This window comes from Chanodichthys erythropterus, chromosome 1, assembly GCF_024489055.1.
Source record: "Chanodichthys erythropterus isolate Z2021 chromosome 1, ASM2448905v1, whole genome shotgun sequence".
Lineage (NCBI taxonomy): Eukaryota > Metazoa > Chordata > Actinopteri > Cypriniformes > Xenocyprididae > Chanodichthys > Chanodichthys erythropterus.
In genome coordinates, this window is record NC_090221.1 from 768314 (window position 1) to 794168 (window position 25855).

Sequence of the window (25855 nt, forward strand, 5' to 3'; positions counted from 1 at the left end):
AGTTTTCAGGAAGAGGTGTTGTGAAATCAGACAGCCATCATTCATACACACTCCTAACAGTAATCCGACTAATTGACTTTAGTGCAGTAATTATCAGCTAATCTCTGTCACAATCTCCACTGCAGCAGGAGAAGAGCTGGTTATATCTCGGTCTATACCTGCAGCAGGGTTTACACGTGAACCACGTCTTGAAAAATAAGCAACACTATAACTTACATGTTAAACAAGTATTAGTTGTGAGCTGGAACACTCCTGTGCAACACAAAACACAGTCCTGTACACACAATTCACTGCAGTTTCAGATGACATGATGAACACTAGAGGCAGTAAAACACCAACAACTTTCATTCCTTTTCACACAAACTATTACAGTGGCAGATTGTTGATTATTACGTTGTTTTCATGTGGTCCTTTGCACAATACTACTGTATGTTATGACCTTAAAACACTTGTACTATAGTGCATGGTTTGTAAACTAATGTATTTTCATGTTTGCATCACATAATCCATCCATACGAGTGTCTTTTCTGACAATAAAGTTGCTCGTTCAGCTGATTCAGCACTGCTCTCGCTCGAGTCTGTGAAACACCATCATGATAAAAGAGACCGCATGAAGCAGATAAAATGACATTGGTTGCTTCAGCAAATGTGTTTATCTCTCATGTTTGCGTTCGGTCAGGCTTAAGGTCAGGTTTAGTGTAGGTTCTACATTATTTTCAAATGTGATAGAGCCCTTTAGCACCACTCATCAGGCAATTCATTGCAATACGTACAACAACCAATGTAATATAAAATGTTGCCAGATTCACTTTCATCTGTTTCCTTTAAAACTGAATTAACTTTTAGCATCACCAATTGGACAACTAAATTTTGTTGGCATACTTCTATTTTTGTGACATCATGCCCACAACAAAATCTCATTGGTCCAAACTCTCGCTCAACATTAAACATTAGTACATTACTGCACAGTAAACGTCAAATACAAACAGACTGTAACATTACAAAAAAAAAAAAAAAAAACAGCTTGTCACTAACCTATACAAACTTGTGTCATTTTGGACATGTCTAGCTCCACCCATCTTTACTCTCCCATCCATCATCCTCTTTAATCACTTCACCGACCCGCTCTCCATTATCAGAGCGCTGAGAAACATCAGAGCACCACACCTGCAGCTCACCGCTTTATTTTTACATGAGAGACTAAATTTAGCCTTGCATCAAGCAGAAGAACTAGAAGAAGCATGAAATATTGAGAGCACCAAAGAATGCTTCGACTGGATGGAAGAATCATTTCTTAGATTAAAATCAAAATAAAACTTTAAATCTGTGTTTGCAATGCTGAAGGAATGTGGAGCAGACTGAATGTTTTGGATTTATTATTATTTCTTATATTTATGTTTTTAAAAAAGCGGCACAGACTGTGACATCACATCTTGTCCGTTGAAATTTCACCTGCTCAGAATCTAGTGTGAGGCCTTCACTACATTCAGCTGGCACTACACACTTTGAAAGAGAATGTAATGTGTTATTCATATAATTATATTATATACTTTTTTGACAGGCAGACAGAGGTCAATGGGAACAGATCAGGTGAAGCTGCACACAAGCCTACAGTCTTCTTAAAGACACTGATGAAGCGAGTTACTGCATGTTGTTGTTGTAAGTATCTCTCGCTGCGGTTCTGTCAGAGAGACGGGTTAGTGTATGGACGAGGAAGAATGCTCTCTTTCTTTCTGCTGTCTGAGAAGCACCAGGATCCACACGGTTCAGCCAAAGGTTAGAGGCACATCCATCTCACAGTACGAGCTCTCAGAGCTTCAGCTGTTTGACAGACACTGCAGCAGACGTCCAGCAGAGAGAGAGAGAGGAACTGCTGCAGCATCTCAAGGTTCTGGAGTGTGTTCAGCATCCAGAGATATTCAGCAACAACATTTTGCAGATTTTTAAGAAAACACTAGAAGCTCTTCTTTTATTATATTTACTGTGAAATACTTACCAATATGAACAATTTTTTTAATAACATTTGACTTTTTTCATGTAACATCTGAGTGAAATACAATATTCAGCTGGAAATAATGAAGGTCATGTGATTCTATAAATCAGACTTTGTATTGTGGCTTAATGGTTAGAGACTTGTAACCTGAAGGTCACGGGTTTGAGTCTCAGTAGGTGTGAGAGTGAATGAAACTCATTTTCTGCCCAGGACATGAGCAATATCTGTTGGCTTAAATTCGCAGACCAATTTCATTTCTAATCTCAGTCTCAATGCTTTGATCATTATAGGGAAACATACACTTTTGGCAAAAACAGAACCAAAGCATTCACTGAGAATTGAGATTTTGAGAATAATTTTGAGATTTATTTAATTATTTACTTATTTATCATGGTAGTTTTTAAACAGAGTATTATTGTTCTCTATTAAGAACTGATCTGAAATATAATGCATCACATTCATATTTCCATGTCGACGCATCAAGCCTGTCGCTTTGATCTATCAGATTTATTTCTTTGTTTTGTCTGATTTTCAGGGCCGGTTCTAGACATTTACAGACAATTTATGTTGTTGTTTATACTTTCTATTGATACAACATCTGTTATTAATATTTTTTTTTTTTTTACTTGTATGTCCATATTAATTAAGCTTTAACTAAAAGAATGAAAGCTCATCTGGACCATCTCAACTCTAGACATCACTCTAAAAATAACCAGAGATGAACCCTTCCTGAACAGCACTTCAGTAAATGAATGTTAATGTTTTTATCATATTTTTCTAGCTGGATATGAACATGATTTCCCTCTTCTACTAAACGAATATAGACTATAAATACAGTCATATTATATAATGCAGTGCAAAACCTTAAATATGCAATTAAACCTGCTCTAGTGTGTTTGCTCTTTGACTTTGAATACAAACACCTACAGTACGATCTGTGACAGAACAGTGTCCGCTTCTCCCTGAGAGGAACTGAGCACACTTTATAGTGATCTTGACTTGTGTTGTGTGGATCCATGAAGGATCTCAGATGAATAATGGATGCTCCGACCACGAACACGAATTAAAGGAGGCCAGAAAGGATCGGCGCTGCCCCAGGGGCTGATGGGAGTGGACTGGAGGCGGCAGGAGAGTTTCTGCCCCACTTTCTGTTTTTAGAATCGCACAGATCTGCAGAGCAACAACCAGTGTGTGTGTGTGTGTGTGTGTGTGTGTGTGTGTCATGATTGACAGGAACTGGAGACGCTGCAGGAGTTTAAACAAACAAACTCTGGCAGGTCGAACAATAGAAGTCTGTTAGCGACCCTGACGAGTAATGACAGATAATGACGACGAGCTATTACTAGAGGAATCTGCGCTGCCCTTCCCAAAGAACGCGATTATTACTCTATACAAACACTCGAAGCTCTTCCTGAAGGCAACAATGGGTATTTTCTCTCAAGTTTTACCTTAAAGTTCTTCACTAATAAGAAGGGGAACCATCATTGTGTCAGAGACGATTCTGGCTTTCCGTCTCCATCTAATCAAGTGATTCAGTGGATCAAACACACCGTCCTTGATGAAGACTGGCACAGGATTCGTCCATCTTGAAGCATTTCAACCACAAGTGAATATCGAGTGTCTGTCCTCAATTAGAGCGATCTACAATCATCTGCACAGACGGAGATCATCCGCACTGTTATTAGTGGTTAACCAGATAAAATCACCCTGACTGCTGTGGGAGATCATGTGGTGTGTGTCCACCTACATCTCCACACGCGGAGAAACCCTTCAGAGACACGAGAACTGCAGCGATCGACTCCTTCACGTGAAGAACGGCACATTCACACACACACGCTGACGGAGTGACAGCGCTGTCGTCATTACAGACAAATATGATCCATAACTAAACCAGCTCATGATGACAGGAGAGCGGCTGAGTACACAAGCTGCACAATGAGCTCTGTCTTCTCATCCATGCCGTCATACATCGGTATGAACCCTAAAACAGAGAATACACACACACACACACACACACACACACACACACACACACACACACATTACATAAATCCCAGCATTACTCACACATCATTACTCTCATTCACACTCATTACAGCACAGATGATCCACAATACACTGCTTGATGAATCTGAATGAGACACTATGGGCATTTTTTAATTATTAGCATCATTAGGTTGATACTGGACAATATTAGATCTTATTACACGACTCAAGAATACTTGATTCTGATTGGTCAGTTGTAGCATTGAGAGGTCAAATATTTTTGCATAATGATGCTGAACTGGGTATTTATCACTGTCCATGGCAACATACCACTGATTCTTGACAATACGTCTATTGTATCATAATTCATTTCATTAATAATATTCATTAATTTTGCACACACTTCGTGTGCCTGTACGTCCCGTACAATGAAGTGATGAATGTAATGTGAAACTCATGGGCCAGTTCACTTAAAGAGGCCGTGTGTGTTATCCTGGAGTGATTCAACACACACACACACACACACACACACACACACACTCTCACACACGGTCGACAGAGAGCGTCTCGTCACATGCAGTGAGTTAAGAGTGTGTTCTTCCTCACACTGAGCTCTCTGTGACGGAGGAACCACAGGTGAACACACACACACACACACACACACACACACACACACACCCAGACTGAGATGTGCATTCATGAAACATCACGCTCGTTCTGCAGACCCTGTGATACACGTTCACTGACCAGGAAGAAGTCCAGACAATAAAGTCATCATACAGAGGTGGAAATATCTAAACTTTATCTTCCCAAAGTGTGTGAATGGCATCATATAACCAAGCAACACCCTGACACAATCAGCCTCATTCATGAAACTTTCAGTAATGTGTGAGTGAAATAGTGATGCACTGAAATTAAGGCAATGAAATATGAAAGTGAATTTTCGGTATCAGCTGAAACAGTTCTGGAGTCATTGACTGAAATGTGTGTATTGACTGACAATATTGATTTTATTGATTACATGAACCAAGATCAATATATCTCATCAAAAATACCAAAAAAGCTTTATTTTTTATATGAAACAAAGACTCAGATTTCAAGTTCTGTCAATTTTATAATAAAATATAAGCAATAAATGTCTTCATGACAGATGTCACTCCAAACGGCTCATGAATCGATCATTAGTTACAGCAGCAGATAAACATGAATGAACATCAGAAGATACAGAACTACTACTGAATGAATCGTGTCTCGTGTGATCCATCAATCAGTGCAGAAAGACGTCAATAAAACAGCACAAGTTTTGAAGAAGCAATTCAGTGTCTATCAACTCGTTAGTCAGAAAACAATCTCTAGAGAAGAGCAATCTAATTAATATGTAATATGCAATCTAATTATATGCACCATTTTACATAATTATATTTTACTCAACCCGTTCTTCAATATTTAATGTTTGAATAAATCAAAGTCAATGTCTAAATGTTTATATATTTTAACAACATATTAATATATCATTAAAAACTGTTAAGTGCCATTTTTAATGTTTTTATTTGTGTTTATCAATTATTTTTAAAATGTGATTAACTAATTGTAAAAATACATTTTCGGTTTCGATTTTCGGTTGAATAAAAACTTTTTCGGTTTTGGTGTTTTAGTAAAATTAATTTCAATTCATTCAATTCAAACTCTTCTCCAGATTCACAAACACTTCCCAAACCTCAGAAATGATTAAATGTGTGTTAATTAATTCCAATCATTCATAACCAGCATTAGTAAGTGAATCAGGTGTAGAGGACTTTATTTTCACATATTTGTAAATTATTTAACTAATTAGTTAATTAATTTTGTTATTACAGTGCCTGTCAAAAGTTTGGAAAAATTACAATTTCTTAATGTTTCTTTCTCATCTGCTCACCAGTGCTGCATTTCTTTGTTAAAAATACAGTAAAACAGTGAAATATTATTCTAATGTAAATCAGCTGTTTTCTATGTGAATATATAGTAAAGTGTGATTTATTCCTGTGATCAAAGCTGAATTTTCAGCATCATTACTCCAGTCTTCAGTGTCACATGATCCTTCAGAAATCATTCTGATGCTCAAGAAACATTGATGAAATAGAGAATTTCTCCACGGTTTGATGCCCTAACCACTCTCTCCGTCAATCCCAGAATCCCCTGCTGCTTAACTTCAATAGAGAATGATTCGACAGGCCTGCTCACCTCCGCCCATGTGGACACAATAGACAATATCAGTCTGTTAACCCTCCAGAAACAGCGAGACTCTGTGTGATGTGTAACCTCGAGCCACAGCAGGAAATCTCACGTCTAATCAAACACACTCACCAGCGGGACACACACACACACACACACACACACACACACACACACACACTGCTTCAGTCCTGTCGCATTAACACAGACCGTCTGTTATTCACCGACTTCTGCTGATATGATGATGTTCTGTATAAAACTTCTTCAATTCACTTCAATATGAAGATGTGAACAGATCCAGTTCCTCCAGACCTCATATCCTCACGTGTGTTTCAGAGTGAGTGACACAGTATGGTGCCGTTAAATGGGTCGCACTATTGATTATCTTCCCAGAGCCCATAGCCGATATATGAGTGTCTGAAATAACGCCAGCCTGCTTAATGATCGTTAGAGATGATTCACAAAACAGGTCATGATGGTTTGTGATCGATGATCTATTATAGAAAAGCTGTAGTTTAACTCTTACAGTAAAGCCGACAGCTGCACAGACCAGGATCTGCTTTGATTTGCCATGAAATCTCTTAAATAAAGTGTTTTTTTCTCTCCACGTGCCCCTGAAAGGCCTCAATATCCGCCCAGCAGAGGGAAAACATCTCTGCAGACCCTGAAATACATTGAGCGTGACCCTTCTCTCAGGTATCAGCGCTGAACACAAGCTCAGTGAGACACGCATGTGAAGAAAGACCCGATTCATATCAAACAGCCTCCAGATCAGAGACTCTATTCTATATTAGCCCTCGTATGGCATTAAAAACTGATGAACTTTGACTCAGTCTAACATGAGCTTAACTTAGTATTTTTCAACTAAATCCATACTGTATCTAATCAATGTCTCATTAATGAGTGAATGCACAAAATATTTAAAGTTTTGAACGTTACCATGTTTTTACCAGACTTCATTTACCCTCTTTTTATTAATTAAAAATAGAGAAATTCTTTCAATTTAAAATGATACGAGAGCTACAGTAAAAACTAGTGTAATGCAAAGTAGTATATCATTTTATCAATATTTATGAGCAATGTTATGTTAATATATCATTGGATGAAGTTTATAAGAACATATAATATAAGAATTACAGTATGAACTTCAGTGGATCTACTTAAACTCATTTTAACTTAAAACTCTTGACTGTCTAAATTTACATCAAAACATCAGTGATGCTCTGAAATGTTTTCAAACAAAATATAATAATTTTACTAGCACAAACTTTTACTTTCATATGACAAAAAAATATGATTATTTATGTTTTTGCATAAACATTTGCATTAAAATGTCCTGACATAAAACCTTGAAAAATCATATTAAGTTGTTTGACATAATCTTTAATTTTCCTTTTTTAGGTAAAAGAAAAGGTGTAAATTATAAAAAAAAAACAGCTTGTAAATTTTAGTATCCGTTTACGCAATACCACTTTCAACTAAAAACTGAAAACTTTTTAATAGTTTTGGGGGCCCGAAAACAAACTTTTTAAAAAGGGTTTCAAAGTGCAAGTTTTTGACAACTATAGCTGTGTAAACTACAAAAACATGAATTTGTGAAAACGGTGACGTCATGCACGTGAATTACTCGTTCAGTCTAGTGTTTCTTTACTTGACATCGCCATCTACTGGCCTGACAGCAGAATACAGCGTGCGTGAATACAACGATCCGTGTGATCGTTTTGACAACACTGTTTTCTGTAAGAGAAAAACATGTTTTTAGTACATTGTTTTCATATAACTGTGCTCTTAGGATCCTCAGCGTCGTCCGCATGAGAGCTACTCCACCTCTGAGACCTCAGCTATGATTGGCTGTTTTCATCCAGAATGAGTTTCTCAACACTGAACAGACTCTGATATGTAGGCTGAATCCGGGAGGTCAGTGTGCTGATAGTTCTGACTCCTTCTGAATGACACAGTTTTTGCAGCAGGACTGGGGAGGAAGCAACTCATTTTAAATTAGAAAGAAAATCCTGTTTTCCATGATCTGCCCCAATTAAAACAAAAAGAAAGGGAATTCGGCGAGTAGAAATGTTAGTGTTTGCTTCATGTAAAGTGTTTCAGAGTCGAGTCACACACTCTTTCACGTCGAGTAAGTGTGTCCGTGTCTGTGCCAGTTCTCCTGCGTCTCGTGTCGCGGACTCACAAAGATCTGTCCCTGTGCCATTTTCCCAAGGTTTGATCCAGCGCTCCATTCCAGCGGGTGGGTCGTTCCTCCTGCTGGAGAGATCCCGTTAATCCCAGCTTCCTCGAGTCCCATGCGCAGAGATCCTGCCGTTCTGAAACCCTGAGGGGCTACAAGATCCAAAACTGACTCGCCGTTAAATCCAATGTTTGAACTAAGCTAATATGAAGAAGATCAGTACTGGGAAAACCTGATGAAACGAGATTTCACCCTGTCTGTTTTCTAGCTGCATGTCATTGATCTGATTGAGAACAATTCATCTGTGCATTCATACAGCTCATTCTTTGACCTCGTAATGCTTCTTCTGGTGAAGCGTCAGTCTCTTCTCTGAGTCAGGTGACATATGCAGGTCTTCTCCAATCATTTATTCATGTTAAACCACCTCCGCTTTTGAGAGCCACGCCCACATCTCAACATCCAATCAACAAGTGATGCACATAACCAAGACACGCCCTACATTTTATCTACATCCGTGTGCATCATTATTTTTCAAAATTCATCTGCACTTTCATCAAAATAACTTCTCCTCCCTCTGGAAACGATGTCCGTTCTCTTCATGACAAGTGTCTCGGTGGAGGGTGGGACTAAAGATCCTCAGATCTGACTTCCCACGATCCAATCAATTCCCGAGGATGATATAAAGTCCCGCCCTGCATTTTTGTCTCATTCCAAAAGCTGTTTGACTCGGATATACGTCACAATAGGGAAAAAACCTTCCGTTTCATGCCGACTTTAAGCAGTATTTTCTCTCAGTGATTTGCGGCAGTGACGCCCTTCAGAAGGCACTCGTGTGTTTCAGTAGGTAAAGTGTGAGTAAATCAGTGACTTAAACTCTAAAGCAAAGAGATTTGTAGCCTATAGAAAGCCACAGAGCCTTACAGACGCAATACGAGTTGAATTGTGGGAAACCCCCTGGGATATTCCTTAATGATTCCTTGAATTTAATCCTCTCCCAGGAGATTTCACGTAAACTACAAAAATGCCTCTCGAAGTGTTGTTCAGAGTCACACAAACATCCGTCTGTTTCAGCTTTGGGATCTCAAACACAACTGGATCTATATCTGGAGATGATTAGGTCACTTCCTCTAATACTTCCAGGCTATTACAGGTCAGTGTGTGGAACAAACGACTGGGTCAATATTAACTTAGTCCAAAATACTTCAAAAGTGCAATTCAAAGACAGAACAATATAAAGCAAGCACTGTAAGAGATTAACATGGACACTTGTGTATGTCATTGGCCCAGTTATGATCTGTCAGAGCATTATTCATGACAACAGAGGCGTGTACAAGCTGTTTCCTGAGCCTGAGGGAGTGACAAACACACACACACACACACACACACACACACACACACACACACACACACACACTGTTGTGTTCACCTGCGCTGGATAAATGAAGCACTCAAAGGCCTGACACAGAGTTTCTCTCTCGATGCTCACGCACACGCCTCCAGCTCCTGATCGGAAAGACTTGAGCTGATTTAGCCGGAGGTCATGAACCCTGGACTCTCGTCAAACCTGTGTGTGTGTGTGTGTGTGTGTGTGGCTGATAATGACTCCATTCTCTGATCCATAATCATATTTCATCCCTGAGGAATCCCTCAGACAGAGAGGCTTCATTGAGAGGCGACGGGGCCGGCAGCGACTGAACCAACAATACTGAGGCGTTCTGAAAGAGAGCTAAAGAAACTCATGAATGATCTCTATGCAGTTTCATAATAGCTAATTACAGCAGAAAACTGAGAGGATTCAGGCAGAAACCAGCTTATATAAGCAGCTAAAGAACTGATTTCTTCAGTCGCATTCAAAAACACAAACAAGGTTTTATGGTCGCTGGAATATAATACAATATATGTAAGGACTATTTCTCATATCAGTGTTGTTCAAGAGTGACACAGTGGATTGACTCTAGTGTAAGACTGTATATTCAATGTAAATATTCTTATCCCCAGACAGTCTCTGGATTTGTCCATTGTTTTGATTTGACATTGATTCATTACATTATGTTTAACTGGACACGCCATCATAAAAACATGTCTGTAAGATATCTATTGCAGAATGCAGGAACAAAAGTATAAATAAGTCAATTAATGAATAAGAATTAATCTAAATAATTCAATAAATATCTGAATATTGTATGTTTAAACTGAAAAAAAAAGAAAACATACGATCCTATTAAAGTTTGTGTTTTATTGGTGTTTTCAGTAAGCTCTCCGATCAGCCTGTTAAAGGTGCAGTAAGTGATTTCTGAGAAAGACACGCCCCTCCCTTCATTGCTCCGCCCCCAAAATGCACAAACATGCAAGAGTGGATGTCTTTATCAGAGCTGAAGAGAAGCAAAATAATGTTTTGCAAAGTAAGTGAAGATGATGAATGAATGACAAGAAAGAACAAAAAATAAACACACAGTACACAAGAGTATATGCAAGAGTTGGTTGTTCATCTCCAGCAGCGACACCAGCAGAGGTCTAGACTCCTGAACACTCCCATGTTCACACCTACCCAAAATAATTCATATGTCAGGCTAGTTAACGGAGAATGAGTAGAGAAGAAACACACAGACACCATCATGACTTCACGCCAGAAAGGAGATCAGGGGCTGACTCTCACAACATCACGCTGAGTTACTGTGATCTTCAACACTGTTCTTCACTCAGTGATTCAGTTCATATGAAAAATGTGTCTGCAAGCCATATTTGAGATATAGCTCCTTCTGACAACTCAACATCTGAACATCCCATAAACAATGGCTTATAATGAAAAGCTGAAGTCAAGAGTGGCAGATCAGACCTGTCAATCATTCACACAGCTGAGATCTCCAGTGAAGGACTGTCATCGTCTCTGTGGTTCGTTTCTCATCTTCACTGTAGGATATTATTGAATGAAAACCTGCTGTGACCAGAAACATTCCAGATGAAAGAGACAATGCAATTCCTCAATCTGCTGTAAAAAAAAAATGCCTGCCCTCCAAAACTGACTGCAAACATGCACTGAGATCTGCCTCTATTTAGTTTGCCACACACTCTTTTTATGATCCTAATTCCCAATGGACAAAGTCAAATCCTTTCCTACATTTTTCATTCTGGTTTGATAAACCGAATCACTTAGTTTTACATCATAATAGGGAGAAAAGTTGGTTGTGATTTCCATTTCATGCTGTCTACGATCTGCTGTCCTGGTCTGGTCAAGCTGGTGTTTCTCTGGTCGGCCGACTGATCTCCAAACCAGACCAGCTGAAAAGTGTCCTCTAAAACTAGCAACAACTAAACTAAACTAACTAAACCAAGAACAACTAAAACCAGCAAACCAGACTAAACTGGTTTAAGATGTTTGGGTATTTTTCCAGCCAGGATATGAATCCAGTAATATAAATGGAATTTACTGTATGTGGAATGTTACGGAATTTGGCCATTTTTGGGTAAATATCAAAAGTCAAAAGTCAAATGAAAAGTAGTGCTGTAGAATGAATCAGATCTTGATATGGACTAGTGTCTGTGAACACTGAAGCTCAAAAAGACTGCTGTTGAATCTGATTTCTGCATGTTCAGTGTGTCTCTGTGTGAATTTGAGAGGAATGTTTCCCAGTCAGCCTCGCTGATTAAAATAGTGCCGGTCAACTTCCATTAGTCTGTGAACATCAAGTCTTGGTACTTTAAATAAATGATACACAGAAAGCCACAACTGACTGACTGTACATGAATTCTGGACTAAGTACAATGAGAATGAAACAGATCCATCTCTTCTCACTCAATTCACTTCTGGGTCACAGAAAGAGGTGTGAGTTTAGTTCTTTTACAGAGAATCAGTGTGAACGCCCTACAGATCAACTTTTTTCATGGCAAAGCATGACTTGCCTAATGCCGAGAGCATACGGCCACAGCAGTGACGGGTTGGGTTTGTTCTCAGCTGACAGAGAGAGAGATGAGCAGACACACATCGGTCAGCTGAGGTCTGACTGTGTCATTCTCCAGCGTAATGACCGACTGCATTGTCAGGCCGTGTGTGTGTGTGTGTGTGTGTGTGTGTGTGTGTGTGTGTGTGTGTGTGTGTGTGTTTTAAGGCGGTATACTGAATTAAACATCTTAGGAATGTACTGGTGTGGGCATGACAGCGTGTGTGTGTGTGTGTGTGTGTGTAGAATTAAGAGAGGATTTCTGATCTCTTTAATGTGTGTAAATGTGTGACATTATATGTATGATGACTGTACTGTCTGTCTGTCTAGACAAAACACATCTGTATGTGAAGCTCATTTATAATAGTGTGTGTGATGCTTTCTGAAAGGCTTCATTCATTCGCTCCGTCACTGTTCCCCACCATCTGAATCTGAATCCTGTGTGTAGGACGATGTCACATCCGATGAGAGCCATGAGAACATTCCCACTGTTAGACAAATGGATTTGATGACAAAATATGATTTATAAATGCATAACCTACTTTGCATTCACAAAAAACAATTCACATTCATCACACAATGTTAATGTTGAACACATCAGAGCTGTTCATTTCTGTTATTTACTAAAACTATCTTCATATCAGCAGCAAATCACACCAAACTGAACCAGAAGAGTAAGTCACAGTACTGTCCCTTCTGAACAGGCGTTTCACTTCCACAGATCTGATGATCTACAGAGCTTCATCACAGCGGTGTGTTAACATGAGACACAGAGGAGTGTTAATGAACACACAGAAGATCAGAAGAGCGCTGCTCCGTCTCTCTGCAGCTCATTTTATAGTCAAATTCTGAACAAACTGAAAACAGAAACCAGAAAGACGAGTGAGAGCAAGACATGAGGCATTTCTCAACTGCTTGATCGCTTGTATGTCACAGAATGTAAACTATATGATCACTCAGATCTAATCTGACAAATGCAACTATAAGGTATTAAAATATTATAAACATTAAAATCAGAGTTTTTGTAAGGCTTCTTTGAAACAGTGTGCTTTGAAAAACACTACAAATAAATGTGACTTAAGTGCAACTGAGTAGAAGAAAAGTAGAGTTAATCTGTATATCTGAGTGAAACGCTTTGCAAACAAGAACAAATGTAGGCGGGGCTTGATTGTGTCTGTGGGGAATTGATTGGATGGTTGTGGTTTGCTATTGGTGGATCTCATGTGAGTGACAGGTTGCCCCGCCCTCATCCTCAGAGAAGAGAAGAGATGCTGCAAGAGGAAGATATTCTGATTCAAGATTATGAGGAACATGAATTTTACAAAATAAATGATGATGTGAACTGATAAATCATTTAGAATAAACACTGAAATATTCCATAAAAGACTAAAATTGTCCATTTTGATTTCATGATGACTTTAAGGATTTGCTGATCTCTCTTCCATCTCAAAGTATGACCAATAATAATAGTAACGCTTGCCTTAGCAAACACCACTAAAGATCTGGGCAGTGTTTGAGTGTTTACTGTCACTGTGTGTGTGTGTGTGTGTGTGTGTGTGTGTGTGTGTGTGTGTGTGTGTGTGTGTGTGTGTGTGTGTGTGTGTGTGTGTGTGTGTGTGTGTGTGTGTGTAGTCACACAGGCGGCACTTTACCCTGATAAGCAAAAAGAGCCCAGCTCCCATGAGTACATCACTTCTGTCCCACTTAAAACACACACACACACACACACACACACACACACACACACAGTAAAGTGTCCTTTGAATGCACACTTCAAAATACTGCAGAAGCAGTAGGTCATGCAGGTGCTTTAAACTACTGCATGAAAGTATGTGTGAGTAACATTTATGAAAATTATTTTTTAATATGTCTGAGGAAAAAACTAAAATATTCCCATGGACATCCTCATGATCCTCTCTCAGATCCCTCTATTGTCACATTTCAGTCTGTGTTATCCTTAAAGGGACAAAACTCTCATCCTCACGTCACTCCAAACTCAGAGCAGAATCACACTGAAGTAGTTTGTTGAAGATCTCGTCCTCCGTCATCACAGCTCTCAATCCTCATTCACGCTTGTGTTCATTCAGACGCTCACACCAGGTTTGATGCCAGTGATGTCAAATCTCATCGCTTCTCGCATGTCGAGAGCAAAGAATTCTCAGAGAGCAAAACTCGTAAAGACAACTTTTATGCTAATTTCATGCTGCTTGACAATATAAATCCACTTTTGTTGTAAAATAGAGAACAGTTCAGACTGTTACTGTAACAAACCAGAGAGAGTCATAAAGCTTCAGAACGACAGTGAGTATCATATCTTCAATCTAAGTTACAATATTTCATCTCTGTCACTTTATATGTCCTATAACTACCATTTAACTGCTTGATCAACTCATCAGATTGGTTTTGTAAATGTACTGTAGGCACACATGCACAAACACAGATCTAAACCATCTGAGAGGATCATGACAGACAATGCCATAAACACTGAACCTCCCTCATTTTCCAAAACAGCTCCAGGGAATGTCTCATCCATTCCTGCAAGGTCCCGCCCCTCCGAGTGACATCATCACACGCCGTCACCCCGCATGACCCTCTCCACGGCTCCTCAGGACCGGCTCTGAGCCGCAGGGAAACATGTCTGCACACCCGTCATCACAACTGAATTCATCATTGGCAGGAGCTCTGCTTTCCTCAGTCAAGATGCTGCCTGACTCTTAACACCATTCTCCATTATCTCCATTATTCTTTCTTTCTTTCTTTCTCATCAGTCTGGATATGCAGAATTGATCCTGCAGCTGCGAGATGAATCGTCCACATGCATGTTAGCAGATCAGATGACACTGTGTTTACTGTGAACAAACAAGAACATCTTAAATGGGCACAAAGTTTGATCTGACCATCTCGAATCTTGAGCTTATCAATGAACAGATCTCAGCTTTTCTCTTAAAAACAGAATCTTTCCAACTTTTTGCTTACTTCAAACCTTCCTTTTATTTCAAAGATCATGGAGAAAGTTGTACTAATTACAATCTCTCTTGTCAGATAATTCTACCAATGAAGTTTTTCAATCAGGTTTTAAAGCTTTACACAGCACTGAATCTGCTCATCTAAGAGTCTCAAATGCATCTTTCTCACGACTGATTCAGGGAAATCTATGGCTCTAGTCCTTTTAGATCTCTTCAGTTGATTTGTTTGACCGCGACACACACCTGTCGTGCCTGGAGACTTGTGTGGGATCTTCATGGTACTGTATTACAGTGGATTCACTCTTATTGGTCAAATAGATGGCTTACTGTTCGTCTGGGGCATCACTCATCTTCCAACATAACTCTTGGTTGTGGTGTTCTGCAGGGATCAATCCTGGGACCGGTGTTGTTTTCCCTGTATATGCTCCCCAAATCTATCTCTAATATAATCTCTCTTCAGCTGCTGTTAGATTATTCCCTTCTCGAACCCTGAGATCCTGTAACCTTGACCTACTCACTGTCTCCAAAGTTAAACTTTATAATCATGGTGATCTCGTTTTCGCTCCCGCTGGTGGAATAGCCTTCCTCTTTACATTAGGCACGCCCCATCTGCTTTTAAATCCTATCTTAAGATATATTCATTCTCCTTGACATTTAACATTCATTAAGCATGTTATTTCAGGGCTCTGTTGTATATTGTTGATTGCCTGATGTGTGTTTATTTTGTTTCTCTATCTTGTTTCCTTCTTAATTCATTGTGATTTTATTCATTGAAAAAGAACTTTGGTCAACCATGATTGATTGATTGATTAATTGATTGGTTGATTGATCGATTGATTGATTGATTGATTTTCTTCATCAGCTGCCAGTGAACAGCGTCTCCTTTGCCACACAACAGTTTGGTTCGTGTTGTTCGTGTTGACGCTGTTTTCTGCTGCTAAAGCAAATCCACTTTGATTCACTTCAAAGGACTAGAGCTGAAACTGATTTACTGTTTGTGTCACTGTATCATGTGCTGAGGAAGATCCGGAGCTGAAATTCAGATATGGTAATGTGCGTTTTGTTTCTGACACGCACTGTAAACGGTCGACCAATCACAACAGACTGGGCCATCTGACCAATCAGAGCAGAGCAGCTCTCAGAAAGGAGGAGTTTAGAGGACTGAAGCTTCGTGTTCAGACACTGAGAGAAAAGAGCTGATGCTGCAGTGGATATTATGAGAAAATTTAAGTGTTTTTGATCTTGGATGAATGAAAACCTGTTGAATGAGACTCCAAAACAACATTAGAAACCTTTAAAAACAGCATAGGGGCACTTTAATCAATTAAAAAGCATCAATTCAGAATTGAGACTGAGTTTAGACTAGTCATCTTTCAACATGGCTTTACAGTTTTTGTTTGTTAGCAGTTGACTATTTCTGACATATACTATTTTACTTACAATATTTAGGTCTCCATGAAATCAAAATTCACGTTTAGAAGATATATGCATTGAAAATGTACAGTCTCTCTCTACCACAAATACGGACCAACAATTTTAATGACATCATTCTGCATTTCTGCTTCTCATCAGATTTTCTGTCTTATTAAATGTTCTCTGAAGTATCCAAATACTGCTTTGCCAGAGGCTATGACTTAAAATATAAATATATATATATTGGCAATTTTAACAAAAACAAAAGAGCTTTTTGATAGGGCTGCACGATTAATCGCATGCTATTCTCACGCGCATTTCGTCAGTAAAGCCGGTTCCCTGATTACCGCTAAATCGCCATCACCTGCTTTCAAATGAAGCGGCATTTAATAGACAGAGCCGTAGATCACTGAAAAGCCACGCAATATCGCGTTCATATCGCAGATGAATCGCCTTCGATAATGAACGCGATATTGCGTGGCTTTTCAGTGATCTACGGCTCTGTCTATTAAATGGCGCTCCATTTGAAAGCAGGTGATGGTGATTTAGCGGTAATCAGGGAACCGGCTTTACTGAAGAAATGCGCGTGAGAATAGCATGCGATTAATCGTGCAGCCCTACTTTTTGATATGTCCCACCCTGAAAAACTGATCATCAAGACAATTGACAGAATTTTCTGTCAATCCATGTTTTGACTGTTATACTGTAGGGGGCGCTATTACACATCTTCTGAAATAGTACAGAATCTCTGGATCAAAACACAGGGAAGAAGAAGCAGAAACAAGCGATAGAAGCATTGCTGACGCACATTAATAACACGATCATCAAACATTAAATCAAAACTGTCTATCGTTACTGAATGAGATGTTGAACCATGAAGAAGAAACGACTGAAGCTTTGATGGACTCGATCTGCTCCATCTGTGTTCTGATCAGCGCTCAGAATCTGACGAAGTCTGACAAAAACATGATTTTCTTAGCTTTTTGTTCACAATGTTGCTTATTTTATGAAACTTTTTATTAAAGTGTTGATAAAAAATAATGCATGAAGCTAGAATAAAATGTTTTTGTTTTGGTTAAAGCAGAGGCTCTGTTCTTCTTTCGTTTGATATACTGTTGCATGTTCAGATATTCATACAACATAATATTCTGGAGGTCATGAAAGTTTGGAGAAAATGATCAAAAATGCTGGCGTTTAAAAAAAACACATGGAAAGAGGGAAAGAGTTAAGAAATGAAATTTAATGCCTACACTAGTTTATCCCACACTGGTTTTGCTACAGAGAACTATTACACTGTTATTTTAGCAACCACTTCAACAACGCCCTAGCAACCACTTATAACACCTTAGCAACACTCTGGTAACCGCCCAGAACAGCCTTTCTCTAATCATCTTATGTTTTATATGTCAACATCACAATCCTCATGCTCTTTGTTGACTCCCAAAAGAAAAACATTCATTCATTTGGTTTTGTGTTAATGCAAGAATGAAACATTCATCTGGAGCTGAAGAACAGTCAGTAGATCCATGATCAAACATCAGATGAATGAATGAATGAGGCATTCATACAGCGCTTTGACACAACTCATGGATCGTCTGTGTACATTCACTGGAGAAGAGGTGCTGGATGAAGAATAAAGAGCGGCACACCTTACCCCTGCGCTGAAACACTCCAGTTTCACACAATAATCACAGCAGAGACACACAATGCACACAAAAGCTCCGCTCACAAAAGCCTCTCGCTGAGGCCTGTGCTTTTCAATAACAGTTATTTGGGGCATCTGGCACCGGGTATGACCGCTGCGGGTCGAGCTGAACACACGATACTGGCGATGATCAGAGACAGCTAACATCTGAGCTCACGTTAATCTCTCTGAAACTGTGTTTCTCTCCAGATGAATGCAGAAGCATGTAGAGTCAAGTGTGAAGCACCATGACATTATTATGAATCTGTCTGTCTATCGCCTCTTTCTTACTGTCATTCAGATCTTCCTCCATTCAATCATCAACCGATGGATATTCACCAATTCCCAACCTGCATTTCTTCCCATAATGCATTTCTCTCTGACATATGCCGTTTCTTTGAGACTTTAATTTCCAAACTGAACTAATGTCTAAAAACCCTGAATGAATGTGTGCACAAACCCTTTAAAATCCTAAAGGAATGCTAATGGAATCCAACTGGATAAAGAGAAAATTAACTTGGTTAAATAAAACAGGGATTTCAGTTCATTTAATAAGATCTTATTTGATTTTTACTGACCATTCCTGCATCTGGAGTGATTCTGAGTAATGACAGAAATCCCACTGGATTTTTTGACAAATCTCAACTTTACTTCAACAAGTCAACACAAAAAACTGAATCATTTCAGTGCAATTATAACCTTATAAACTATTATTATAATCTATCACACCTGAACTAATGATTCAGCGAGATTAAGTGAGATTCAGATCTTATTTGGATCCTTACAGGATTCTGGATTGATCCCATCAGGATCATTCCTACTGAGTAACAATTCCATTAACATTCCTGATTCATGTCAACAGGTGAACAGAATGACTAAAACATTCTTCATACAGCAGACAGACACCTGCGCGTGCACGCGCATCATGTATTCCCGAATAACGCAGTGGCATGACGTCACGCACCTCTATCCATCGCTGCGCCTCGCGGACAGCAGGTTCTGGCGCCGGTTCGGTGTGATGATGATGATGATGAGGCTGCAGAGGAAGATGTCGTCCTGCATCCGATCCTCGACTCGCCATTTAGAGCCTGTGCCTCAGTAAACTCCACCTCACGCGCGCGGAGTGACGGACAGACACGCGACTCGCCAGGTAAAGTTATTTCAGGACTCTGCGCGCGCGCGTGTGTGTGTGTGTGTGTGTGTGTGTCGTGACGCAGGGCTGCTGCCGCACTCGCGCATGAGAGGAGAGACGCGCTGCGCCTCACACAGCCAATCAGAACGCAGCTTCGCGTTCCAGCCCGGCCCACCGGCCCAAACAGCCAATCAGAGTCGAGCATTGCTTCCCAGCGCCGCCCTGCTCCAGAGCCTCATTTCATAAGAACTTTCTTAAATAAGTAATAAACACAAATTAAGATCAGATACATTCAAATATTCATACACAGCTGCACTGCTTACAAGATCAAACATTTATTTAGATTATTACATTGAATTTTTTTTCTGTTTATTATTATTTTATTAAATTCAACATTTTAAGTAAACCAACTGATCTTGTTTATTGTGTTACTGATGTTCTTTGTGAACACTTACAGCTGCTCATGTGATTCTGAGACACAATAAAGATAACTTTGTAGTCAAAAGAAATCAGTGAAATCAGTGAAATCAGTGGCTGATGTCATTCTTGTGTTTGATGCCGCACTGCCATCTAGTGGACATGACGAGCTACTGTTAGAATGGGCGGGGCTTTAATCTGGACTTTGTGTCTAATTAGTCAGGTAGGATTAGTTTACTTTTTTATTAGTTTACATAACACGTTCTCTGGTTGTGTATTTAATCGTCACTGTTTCTTAATGTAATTTCTCATTTCTTGCCGTTATTAGTGATCACATGATTGTGCTGAAGTGAACAGACATATTTTGATATAAAGGTACAAGATCAAATGAGCAACTGATTCTGAAAACATCATCGCTTCTGCAGAACTCGTCCAATATCTGACCACAAACGTGTCACCATGACCTGTCACACTGGAACACTTGAAGAACTGTTGAATATAACAAGCATACATACTCTTAAATATAAAAGGAGAATAACCATAAGAGTAAATACCTGAAAATATGATGAGGATTAATATATGGAGTAGGGATCCATGAATATCTCAAATCAAATGTAATATTGAGAAATCATAAACCATAACTGATTGACATGAAATATGAATAAAATGAATGAATATGAATATTGACCATTTTGGATCCACCAGAGTTAAATTACTGAAATAAATTAACTTTTCCTCGACATTCTAATTTATTGAGATGCACCTGTATATTGTTTAAGAGAGAGAATTATACTGCACTATATGTCAGAATGATTGATTTATGGCCCCCCATAAAAATATCCCCCCCCCCCTCCCTCCCAACAACAAAAGCCAAAACAAAAAGTTTTTTCACATGATGTTCAACAATCTCAAAAGAGGTCAAAAGTGCTTCTAAAACAATGTCTCAAACATGCTGTAACGCAAAGTCAAAATGTTGCGTAGTCCAAAGAGAAAAACAGTGTTGTACCGGACGAAAAAATGCACGAGAGAGAGAGAGCTGTCATAATTTCCCCACGCCCCAGGGTTTAATAGGCTAATATAGCTAAACTTAAACGTCCGCATACATGAAGTGAGAAAAAATATACATATAAACATTCAAGTCGGGTCACAAATAAAAGAGGAAAATTAAATAAAGAGATGCGGTTCTCTTCTGCTGCTCACCTGAGCTATGTCCCTCTATGCACATGCGCAGTTGTCATTCGAACTCAAATTATGAATGAAAGTGACCGTTACAATGCGTAAAGCATTAAACATAACACACAACAGTGGTTAAAATATGTCCAATAAGAAGTTTTCCCATTTTTAACATTTAACAGTGGCTTAATCTGTCCCGTTTCAGACGTCATCACTCCCAAATGACAAACATTTGAAAGAGGATTTTGTGTAAAGCTGCACGTACATCCAAAGGAAAGACATAGCCCACAAAATAGAACAAAACAAATAAAACAAAATAGCCTAAAACAAAATAGCCTAATGAAATATACAAAATAACATTTAAAAATATGATTTTTGTTAATTTTAGTTAATTTAGTTATATTTACTCTTAGATCTTTTCAATCCTAATACTTTCAAGGCTCTCCCCCTCTACAACAACAACACACACACACACACACACACACACACACACACACACACACACACACACACACAGTTGAACGTCTAAACTTTTACGACATCACGAGTGATTGTATCATGCTGTTAGATAACAAGAAAGGATCTGGTCGGGACGTAGAATCAGTAACGCATGGATATTAGCTCTTCAAAGACTGTAAAACATCTAAGGATGTTTCGGGGTGTTTTACAACAGCTCTGGTGAATCTGGAAGAGTCTGACATTGTGAACTTTGTTTGGCTTTGTAAACCTAAGGATTAATACAGGTCGATTAGGACATTTTTTCCAAGTCATCTCAATGGCAAAATGTGTCCCAATCACCCCAAATTCATATTGTGTAGGTTTTCTCTACAATAAATTGATGAAAACAGTAACATTACTGCAACTTTTAGTTCATCAAGTACTGTTATTTTACTGAAACAAGACAAAAAGAATGTTTCATTTACCCCCAACAGTTATTTTTCCCAGTTAGCCATAGGCCTATAGTTATTCCTTTTATTTTTCAGACCTAAAATGTTGATCACTACAGGCACAGTTCAAACATGCAATGCTCAAGAAAGCTCATTTTGGTGTAATCTTTGTGAGCTCTCACCCAGAGCACAACACTTTGTATTGGGTGTTCTAGACAAAAGCTTCATACTAACAGAAAATATTATGTAAGTTAAACTTTGATTGTACTTTAACGTTATACAATATTTTCAATACGAATATTATGGTTTCATGTTGCTTTAAAGATTTTTGTTTGTTATTTGCTAATACTTTTTCAACTAACACTTCAACATCCAGCCCAAGATGTACAGTATGAGCTAAGGATCTTAAAAGGCTGTTAATCTTAAAAGGCTAAGGCTGTTAAAAGGCATTCCACACTCTGGTAAAACCATTAGTTCAAATTTAAAAAAATTGTGTTTGCACAAAACTAAATTCAAGAGATGAGTTTACTACAAAAGTGTGTATAAGGCATATAGGACGGAACAAATTAAAGAGATGTATGAGCTAAGGATCTTATTTGGCCGCAAATAAACAGGTACACACTAAAAACTCCTGGGTCAAAAATAACCCATAATGGGTTATTTTTGACCCAAATCCTGGGTTAAAAAGGGACCAACTAATTTCTGGGTTATTTCAACCCAGAAAAATGGGTTATTCTTTTTGACCCAACTTCTGGGTTAAATACCTGACCCAAATTTTGGGTTAAAATAACCCAAAATTGTAGTTAATATAACCCAACTTTTGGGTCAAAAGAACAACCCCAATATCTGGGTTGAAATATCCCAGAAATTAGTAGGTCCCTTTTTAACCAAAGGTCAAAGGTCAAAAATAACCTAACTTGGGTTACTATGCCAGTATGCCTTATTTCAGAAAATAAAACTTCAGAAACTTACACACTTCAAGCACTTTTACATTTTTATTGCATTAAATTAAATTAAACTCTACACACTTGGACCTATTTATCTTAGGTCACACTGTAATAACATTAGACATTAGAAAAAATAGAAAAATAAACAACTCATTTTCTCTCAAACATTTGACAACATTCAATAACTGGATTGAACTTGAGGGACAAGATTTTTGATAGTGTCCTCATCTAAGAGAAGAAATGCCTCCTCATCTATGTCTTCACCTGAAAGACAGAAAACAAGACAACATGAGTATTGTTAATAAGTCGAGACAATTGTGAACCACTCACCAGACACTCTTTGATTATCAAGCTAATAAATAATCACTCTTAAGGGAATGCTGTTGGTTTTTTTTTTGTTTTGTTTAAAAAAAAAAAAAAAAAACGTGGCCCAATTTGCTAGTTAACTAATGTGGTTCTTTTGCAGCATTACCCATTTTGTGTGAATGACAGTCTATACTGTCCATCTTTTCTTTCATTAACAAGTGTAATAATGACATTAATGCAAAGGTGAATATCTGGCCCATTATTATGCATAACAGCTTAAAGACAAGGCACAAGTATCTTTTAACTATAAGGGTTATTATAGAGATGCATTCCCCACTGTCAAAGAAGTTGTGACTGTCACAAAATCTTACACTGACACATTTAAGCCATATTCAAGAAAAATATTTAGGTATAGAGAGATGATATGAGGGCAGTTAAAGGGATAGTTCACCCAAAAATGAAAATTTGATGTTTATCTGCTTACCCCCAGGGCATCCAAGATGTAGGTGACTTTGTTTCTTCAGTAGAACACAAATGATGATTTTTAACTCCAACCGTTGCAGTCTGTCAGTCTTATAATGCGAATGAATGGTAACACAATTTATAAGAGTCAAAAAATATGCTTAGACAAATCCAAATTAAACCCTGCGGCTTGTGACGACACATTGATGTCCTATGACACGAAACGATCGGTTTGTGCGAGAAACCGAACAGTATTTATATAATTTTTTACCTCTAAAACACCACTATGTCCAACTGCGTTCAGCAATCGCTTAGGTTTCTCACACAAACCGATCGTTTCTTGTCTTAGGACATCAATGTGTCGTCACGCGCCGCAGGGTTCAGTTTGAATTTGTCTAAGCATATTTTTTGACTCTTATAAATTGTGTTACCATTCACTCGCATTATAAGACTGACAGACTGCAACGGTTGGAGTTGAAAATCATCATTTGTGTTCGACTGAAGAAACAAAGTCACCTACATCTTGGATGCCCTGGGGGTAAGCAGATAAACATCATATTTTCATTTTTGGGTGAATTATCCCTTAAAAGAGTAAAACGCTCACCTCTAAAATTCTCTATCAGCCCAGACATCCGCCACTCAGTTAGCTTATCAGCGACAAAGCTGTCCATTTATAATGACCTGAAGAAAACATAGCAATAGAGGTTAGCAACAATTTGAAGACTTGAAACGCTTCTTTAACTCTCACTACTTAAGACAGTAGGGCACTGTATAATATGATAAGCACAGCGCAGCTGGTTAACATAACTATTGTGTAGCCTCGTCGCTCTAGCCGCGGCTAAAGGGGGTCGCACACCGGAAGAGAAGCGTATTTAAAATTCAAACACATTATTCTCTATGAGTGTACACACACCGGCGGCGCCATTCGGCGTCTGTCCGCGGCGCCCAGCAACGGTTCGGGACCTTGTTCAAAATCCTGCAGCGCCACAGAGCGCCATGTACATCGATTTATATTAAATTTACACTTATTTGTCTCAAATCGTCGTTAATGTATATACTGACTTCACCATGTGCTGCAATATAAATTTAGTTTTACATTAATTTACAGAAATCAGCTGCTTGAATGAAAATTGCTGATGTTATTGGATTTTCAGGTGATATTCTCAATTCATTCAGTTAACGGACGCTCTGAGGTAAAGTGTTCAGACTGCAGACTCAGCAACGGTTGTATTTAATTATACAGTACAATCATAACATACTACTGACATTATCTTAATTTCATAATGTCCTAAAACATAACAATATTGCTGGCCATAAACTGAGAAAGTACGCGATACCTTGAGTTGTCCTAGACGCGGCGCAGCGCGGCGCTTCTCGTCCGGTGTTCGACCCCCTTAACGCGGCATGAAGTCGCCACTAGCTGCACTGTGCTTATCGTATTATTACCAGTATTATAACAATGAGATAAGTACAGCACAGTTTATGAAAAATAGAATTTAAAGACCGTGTAAAGTGAATTCAGTCATTTTCTTCTAAACACATTAAATAGATCATACGTTTCTCGATGTGTAAAAAGCACAACCATTTTGACACCTAATTTCATGAACTTATCGTTATTTTTAATCATTCAAATTTGGCTGGGTGGTTAATAACACTTTCTTATTTAGTCTGACAAACTCAAAACACATATTTATTTTGACTTTACACGGACTTTAAACTAGTTAGATGTTGTCGCGATATCCGTGGGCGGCTACGTGCTAACCACAGAATTACCACGGTAAGCCATGGTCATTTTTTCAACAGATGGTGCTAAACTAGCAACGGGGACATGGACACAGAAAAGTTTACGTTACATTGACACTGAAAATACTTGCTTACCTTGAACACGCGATGAAGTTGCACCGAAGAAGCCCAGGCCAAAACGGATCGAGTGCGTTCAAGTTCAAGTGACGGTTGTTTCAAACGACTGTTGTGAGAAAATTCCAGAACAACAGCGAGGGCGGGGGGAAGGGGCGTTAACCCAGAACATGGGTTACTCTTTGAAAAATAACCCAGAAACCTAAACAACCCAGGAATTGGGTCAAAATATTAGCCCTATAACCCAGAAAATGGTTACTCTCTGAAAAAATAACCCATAATTTTAACCCAACACAAATAA

The 25855-nt window shown here is 38.7% G+C and overlaps 1 protein-coding gene and 1 long non-coding RNA gene across 4 annotated transcripts in view; both read right to left on the reverse strand.

The window, feature by feature from the left end:
- The window catches only part of limch1b (LIM and calponin homology domains 1b), a 77891-nt gene extending 58451 nt beyond the window's left edge, over positions 1-19440 (reverse strand). The window contains exon 1 of one of the 3 annotated variants that reach the window (XM_067384418.1): positions 19338-19437. The gene's annotated coding sequence lies outside the window, so the exon portion shown is untranslated. Of the gene's footprint in view, positions 1-19337 lie in introns of all 3 variants that reach the window. The other 2 variants (XM_067384426.1, XM_067384435.1) reach the window with 2 other exon arrangements.
- Positions 19441-22859: 3419 nt separating this feature from the next.
- On the reverse strand, positions 22860-25855 carry LOC137037452 (uncharacterized). The gene is made up of 3 exons (XR_010897281.1): positions 25576-25855; positions 24302-24378; positions 22860-23193 (listed from the first exon to the last, which is right to left on the reverse strand). It is a non-coding gene; the product is annotated as an uncharacterized lncRNA (long non-coding RNA).